This window comes from Castanea sativa, chromosome 1 (assembly GCF_040712315.1).
Source record: "Castanea sativa cultivar Marrone di Chiusa Pesio chromosome 1, ASM4071231v1".
Taxonomy (NCBI): Eukaryota; Viridiplantae; Streptophyta; class Magnoliopsida; order Fagales; family Fagaceae; genus Castanea; species Castanea sativa.
In genome coordinates this window covers 64,947,173-64,954,799 of record NC_134013.1, presented here as the reverse complement: position 1 = coordinate 64,954,799, position 7,627 = coordinate 64,947,173, and the positions used below count along the sequence as shown (strand labels likewise).

Genomic DNA, 7,627 nt, shown 5'->3' with positions numbered 1-7,627 from the left:
ATGCACATTCTTTGGTATTCATTTGTTTACTACTGCTTGTTAATCTTGGAAAGAAAATAATCCCAATATACAAGTTGTCAAATGAAAACATAGGTGTATCCAAATTAATGATACAAATGTTTTAAGAGTTCATTTATTCATTTTTGAAATGAGATTATTTCCTTGTCGGATTACATATATTATCAAATTCTATATTAAGACTTGCCCTATTCAATTGAACTTCAAATCATTCATATTGTGTATGTGAGTTTCATTAAGACAAAGGGTTAAACATCCCAAATAAATAAAATCTGTATGGAATAAAAGATAAAAAAATCTTGAAATTGTCATTATAAATTTGCATAGTTACATTGTAGATAAAGACATATGCAGAATCACCAAAATAAGCATATGATAAGCTGGAGTTATCATAAAGGTGGGCAGAGAGAAAAGGGAATTCTGGTCTACGCCTTAGTTTTCAGTGGAGGGTCTTCCTTGGACTTAGCTGCAGTTTTCTTTGTATTATCTTCAGTCCCCTTTGATTTGGCCTCAGTCTCTTTAGGTTGGGGAGCCACTTCTTTGATCGTGAGGGGAGCAATTGAAGCTTTAGCCTCGGACAGGGTCACAACTTCTTTTCCCTTGTCTTTCTCCCCTGGCCGAGGATCACCCTAGCTAACCTTCCCGCTCAAACCCTTATCAGTCTTCTCACCTTGTTCCTCAGCTTGGTCAGGACCTATAGATGCTTTAGGAGGTGGAAGAGAGCCTTGGACGGTGGAGGGTTGTGCAGGGAGCATTATTTTGGGGGCAGTTAGAGGGGGAGGGATGGCTTCAATCGCACAGATATCTAGGGGATACCATATGTTTTCGGCCTTCCTCCACTCGGAGGTAGCAGAGCCTTCTGCCACATTGAGGGCTTCTGCCCATACTTGCTGGCAGTAGTCCCTACATACTTCAGCAAGCTCTTCAGCTAGCCGGATCTCCGTTTCTTCGACCCCCTTGTTGAAGGAAGCTAGTGATGCGGCCTCCACGGTCACTTTGATGGTGCGAGTTGCTTCCTTGGCATAAGTTAACTCACCCTTCAAACCCATAATTTATAGTTGGACAGTGGCTAGCTCTATTCCTTTGTTATGGAGCTGTTTGCGTTGCTCCTCTTCTTGAGTCTCGGCAGTCTTAAGTCCAGGCTCAACACTTCTCCTCCCTTTCCCCACTTCTGCCAGCTTATTAGTAAGCTCTTTTTTCTCTTGCTTGGCCAAACCAAGGGCTTTTTTAGTATCGGCCCTGAGGTTGGCCTCGGCTTTGGCCTCATTCTGAGCGTCATTTACCCATTCCTTTGCAACAAATACCTATTCAATAGTCTGCATAAATGTGATAAACCAGTGCATCATAACCAAATAATACTAATAGATAACGAATGATAACCAAACAACATAAGAGGCGATGTTGATGCTAATAATTACTCTTACCAAAGCTAAGTCCCTTTTGAGGGACAGGAAGAGCTCTTGCTGCCTTATTTTTCTTAGAGTGACCATATCCTTAGGCAAAAGTATAGGCTACTCTAAGGCCTCCGCTAGATAATGAGCATGCCCTTTTTGAAATTCCCTTATGGTGGAATTTCAGGGAATAGCAGCTTTGTCCAACTCCAACCGATGAGCCCAATTAGACTGAGTTTGACGCACTTGTACCACATCATGGCTTTCTTTGCTCTCCACGGAAGAGGCTTGTGTTTGGCCCTTTGCCTTCTTTTGTTGCTTCGGTTTTTTCTGCTTTGCCAACTCCCCTTCCTCAACCTCATTTGTTCTTTTCTTTTTGAGTTTGGTTATTGGAAGAAGGGTACCTGAAGGAGGAGGAGGGGGTGAAAGATTGGTAGGAGGTTGAGATCCCGAAGTGCCCTTCGTAGTGGCCTGCTTACCACTTTTAGCAAGAAGAGTCTTCAAGTTTTTCCCTTTTTGTAGAGACATGTCTTCGTCTTCTTCCTCTTCCTTAACGTTGCTATCCACACGCGCAACTACGAAACCTCTAATATCGAAACTCTTGTCGGATTCTTTTTCTTTGTTCGAGAGGTTGACAATGTGGCCCTTTGAAGTTCTCTCTACTTCCTCAAGCCGAAATTGGTATATTTCTTCCTCAAAGGACAATCGTGAAGATGCAAACTCCTCTCGAAAGGCTGCTGCTTTAGGTTGTATAGGTAAGGGGACTTTTGTTATTGGGCGTACGTAAAGGATGATAGAAGGGTCGTCCGACAGGTCACGTGAGGCAAGGAATCCTGTTTTTGAGACATCTATTCTTTTACGTCTCTAGTCACTCGCAATGATTGCGTTACCGATGTCTGAAAGGTAGTCAATAAAGGTTCGTATCCTAGGATGAGATGTGTTGCCCTCAACTGCCCGTCTTCACTCACAAATACCTTGAATCTTAAAACTCTATTGAGGCCCTCGATGTTGGATAGGCTCAAACAAGGTGATACGTACTACTTATCTACAAAGACGTCTGAGAAGCCAAACATGCTCAGACCAATAATAGCCTCCAATCAAAGAACAATTGAAGTGCAATGTAAATCTGAATGATAAAATTAGAAGAACTAAACCCCATGCCAGGGTACCTAAATTCTATGGAATTATACTTGGTGTTTCCTCTTTGACGGGATAATGAGGACCGTCGTACCACTCCTCACAGACGATTAGGTAGTTGTCCTTTATGCATTTGTTAGACTTGGGAAGACACAATATGAGTCTAATGATGTTAAACCTAGACTTGAGGCAATGCCCCGCGTCCTTAAGTGAGTGACACTCATACATATGGACAATGTCGTGCCATGTGAGTCTCAAACCCATTTGCTCACTGAGAGCATCGACACAACCTAAGATTCTAAACATGTTAGGTGTACATTGGTCTGGACATAATCTATGATTATAGAGGTAGTCACAGGTTACGTTCCCCATAGGAAGTGTCATTCCTCCTTCTAAAAACGCGATTATGGGAATGACAACTTCCTCTTCTTTCCTATCGTCGTATATGGCATCTAAGGCACAATACCTCAAACCCTCTCTCTGGGGAATGTGGTATTTAGCTCGGAAGCCCTCCATATTGGCGGCAATATCTACTAAAATTTTAAATCTACCCATTTGGACGAAATAAAAATGATGATTTAGAAGAAAAAGGTAAAATTAATGGATCTGAGAAGAACGACCAAGAAGAAAAGAGCTTAGGGTCGTGAAAACTTACTGGAAAAGAATATGTGATTCTTCAAGAGCTTCTTGGGAGTTAGGAAAATAAGTATCTCTTAAGGGCTAATCGATTTCTGAAGTAATGGAATAATTGCAACCTTCCAGGCGTTTTGTATGAAATGCGACACTGAGTGAGAATTATCCCGCTCGAAATTTAAGGGAAAATTCTGATCGTCAAATTTGCATCTCACCGTTAGACGTGAGGGACAGGGCGCTGCATGTAGTATTTAATGAAGACATCGTGGGTTTCGAAGCGTCAAGAGCCGTTTCAAAAGTGGGAGGTGACGTTCTCACATGTGAAAATTTGAGAAGTGTGCAAGAGTTGTGGCATTGGGTCAAAACTCTCATTTTCTCTTCGGATGGAAGAGAAAAATGAAGTTTTGAGGGGCTATTGTGAGGATAAAAGGCCCAAGGCGTATTTTTGGGCCCTGGGCTTGATTTGAGAATATTGCTTGCCCGAGGACTAATTGATGGTAGTAAGGATGTCAAGCTTAAGCGCCTATGAGCAAGTTATTGTGTATTGGGTTTGCAGAAGTAGTATGAGAAGGGTTATCTCCTCGACTAGGTGAAATGAAGATCAGATGGTACGTCATGTTGACTATAGTGGTGTCTTGGAAGGCCTTGTAGATGAAGATATGTTTCACAAGGGAACAGTAAGGAAGAACGGATGGGAAATATCTTGAAGAAAGTTGCTACCACCGCATTAAATGCTCTGTACCTAAGTCTCTTGCTGCATTAATGAGGAAGTGATTTTTGAACAGTGATCGTCAGTCTTACAAATATTACCTAAAAACTATAGGAAGGTGCGGATGAGACAAGTATCCAAGGGAACTGTCTAAAGCTACACATGGAAAGGGAGGAGGAAAAGGGGGAGGAGGTGTAAGAAGGAGAGAGGTCCTGGAGATAAGGGGGATGGGAAAAAAAGGAGAGAAGAGAACACTGTAGAAATGAAAATCAATAGTTACAACTCTGTACTTGAGAAAAGTGAAATATAAAATCTGGTATTCTTGGCTTGAGTCCGAGAAAGGTTACTGTTATATAAACTACTTCATGTGTATGATGTTGTGATCCAGCCTATCATCGTTGTCGTAGAATCACTAGAACCTAAGTTTAAAGCCATTGTCTTGGGTTTTTTGGGGCCTATCCAAATCTTAATCTTGGGTTTAGGTACAAATTGTGACCATACAATAATAATAATAATAATAAATTCATTAAGATGAAATTCTTTATTTGTTATTTTAATTTTTTTTAGATTATACTTTTATCCTTAAAGTTTAAAGTTGTTTTCATTTTGGTCCCTTAAGTTTGAAATTTTTATTTTAGGTTACCAAATTTGATTCCATTATCAAAAATAGTTATTTCATCCATCTCTATGACTAATTTAGCCGTTAAGTGCCAACAAAAAAATGTTATTTATTTATTTTTGTTCTCTCTCTTAACAGTAATATTAGTCACGGACATGGATAGAATGACAATTTTGAAAACGGAATCAAACATCGTGGACCAAAATTTAAATTCTCAAAATTAAGAGACTAAATTGAAAAGAGCCCCAAAATGTAAGGATTAAAATGAGAAATAGCTATTTTAAAATTTTAAAATACAGTAAAAAATAAAAATCCCACCCTTTAATTTTGGCAAAAATCAATTCAATACTGTTTTTTTTTTTTTTTTTTCAGTTCATTCCTTTAACGTTCATTTGTTCTCAATTTAGTTTTTTCGTCAACTTTTGTTTGGTGGTTCTTTGTTTGATACCCAAAGATGACACAGTTCTTTTTCTTTTTCTTTTTTTAAGTTTCTTTAATAAAAAAAATTCTAAAAAACTAATTTTAAAATTTTGATTTCAAAAAAGACAAAAAAATCTATCGGTGAAAGACAAAAAATAATCAAGAATTAATTGTAGTATGAGATTTTTTCCCCCTCTCTTTGGGCGACAAAAGGCCAAGGTTGTTAAAGGTTTTACTCCACCCACAAAATAGATGGACCAGAAGCAGCAGGCTTAGCCTCAATTTCTTATAAGTTCTTTGAAACCCCTCTACGCCCAATCTTTTTCTTCTTTTTATTATTATTATTATTTTTTATTTGTAGATCACCGTTTAAGTCAAATGTAAGCCCAAGCCTTATAATGAACAACCAATATATATATATATATATATATTAGAGAAAAAAAAAATAAAGTCCCATTTGTGGCTCAAATTCGGCTCATTTCATTCAGATTCTATTTTTTTTCTCCTTGTATTTTTCAAAAAGAAAGCGACTGTACTAGACCACTTGCATCAACTATTCAATGTTGATAAATAGAGAATCTTTTGTTAGAGCATCCACATCAGTGGATGTAAAGTCCTGCATAATAGAAAAATACACAAATTTAACACATTTTATTTCAAAAATACTCCACATCAGTGCTTCTAAAAGTATACATATTTGCATATTTGCAAAAGTAACCGTGCATATATACACGGTTACTGTAGCACTTGCATTTAATATTTTAATATTTTTTTTTATCTCTCCTTCTCTCTGGTTGCTCTCACTCTCACTACTGTTGTCATCAGAGAATGCCACATCAACAGAGAATGCCACACCATGCATCAACAGAGAACACCACATCAAAAAATTTCTTCCAAAATCAAGTAAAACAAGAAATTAGTATTACACATGATTTGTTTGGTTGTCGAGAAAAAAACAAAGAAAAAAAAAAGAATAAATAAGTAAATTTGCGATAAACCTTACTCAAATTTGAGTGGAGTTGATTGTCTTTCCCTCTATTTCTACTCTTTTCTACCACTTTCTCACCAACCAAACAAGAAAAAAAAAAATTAACAACAAAAAAGGTGTACCCTTGAAGGACCTGGATCTTTAGTGCTAAAAGGAGCATAAGAAGATCGGTTAGAACCAAGAAGCGAAGCCATTTTGATCACTGGACCACTAGAACCGGACGCCAACAAAAACAATGGAGCTCGCGTCAAACAAACCAACCACTACTTTCCTTTGCGCATTGGGTTTGTGAGAGAGTGCGGGGTCTGTGAGAGAGAGGGGCAGTGAGAGAGAGAATAATAAAAAAAATGGTAAAAAAATGAATATTTTATTGAATAAATGTGTAGAATAGATAAACTGATATGATTAATTTGTAAAAATAGATATGCAAAATAGAAAAAGTAGTTTTTGTGTGCAAAATAGATGGAAATTTTGCATCTACTCATGTAGATGCTTTAATTCGAAATAGCCCACACTCTAAACTTATGGGATTGGTATAGTGGGTCATGGTCATAGTTTAAGTCTTTCAGATTTTAACCAACATCTTGAGGAGTTCACTCCCATAAAGTTCCTTTTTAAAATTATCCAGTTTGTATAGAACCCAAGACTAGTCAAGCAAGATTAATCTTATTATGCTCTTAGCCTCAGGAGGTCTACCAAAAAATTTTAGGTGCTTTTGAAGCACATAAAAATTTGTATTTCTTTTTCTTACATTTATAATACATCTTATTATAAATTTAATGAGCAAATTTTATCATAAACGTAAAAGAAAGAAACACTATTATTTCAATTTATTTGTATTCCAAAAGTATCTGACAATTACTCAGATCTCCACACCCATGTCAAAAAAAAAAAAATGGCCCATCACTCAGGCCTGTACTGCATCTCCTGTCTCCAATAGGGTCCCTTTATACAGGTTGGCTGCCAGGATTCCATAACTTTGAATGGATAATCAATTCAAGAGAATCAAGACAAGTCCAATAGAATTCTATGATCTGACCTTTCTGTACAGCTGCATCTCCCGTTTTTTTGTTTTTTCATTCAGCAAAAAGAAAATACAAAACAATAAGTTGAAAATCATACATTGCTCCCTCGATCAATGTTTTACTTTACGTTGAGTTCAGAACCGTAACTTTTTTTTATAAAAAATAAAATAAAATTATATTCATTAGTTTCTCTCTTTCTCTTCTCATTCTTAGCAAATTACCTTTACTGTGATTTTAATAAATATCATGTTTATTGTTTTAGCAAATTTGAAATTGCATTAAGATCTTTTAATAGACACCAAGTATATTCCACAGTTCTTCTCAAAAAGAAAAAAGAAAAGAAAAGAATATTCTACAGTTTGTTTATACAGAAACATGATTGGTCAGACACACTGTTTCAGAGGTCATCTGTCACAAATAACTTTCAAACAATGAGCACTCCTATTAAATCCACCCAACACCAAAAGCAGCATTCAAGAAACACCGACACCTTTCCCCAATCCCCAGTCCCCACCTCCAAATTCCAAGGGTAGCTTCACTATCTTGGGCTAGTAGTGGGCCCAAATAGGTATTTAGTTATACTAATATAACTTGTTGTTAACACACCCAACAGAAGGGCATTTGGTCTAGTGGTATGATTCTCGCTTAGGGTGCGAGAGGTCCCGAGTTCAATTCTCGGAATGCCCC

General features: G+C 37.3%; 1 non-coding gene across 1 annotated transcript; it reads left to right on the top strand.

The window, feature by feature from the left end:
• The first annotated feature begins 7,555 nt into the window (after nucleotides 1–7,555).
• Nucleotides 7,556–7,627, top strand: TRNAP-AGG (transfer RNA proline (anticodon AGG)). Its single transcript has one exon. It is a non-coding gene; the product is annotated as a tRNA-Pro (tRNA).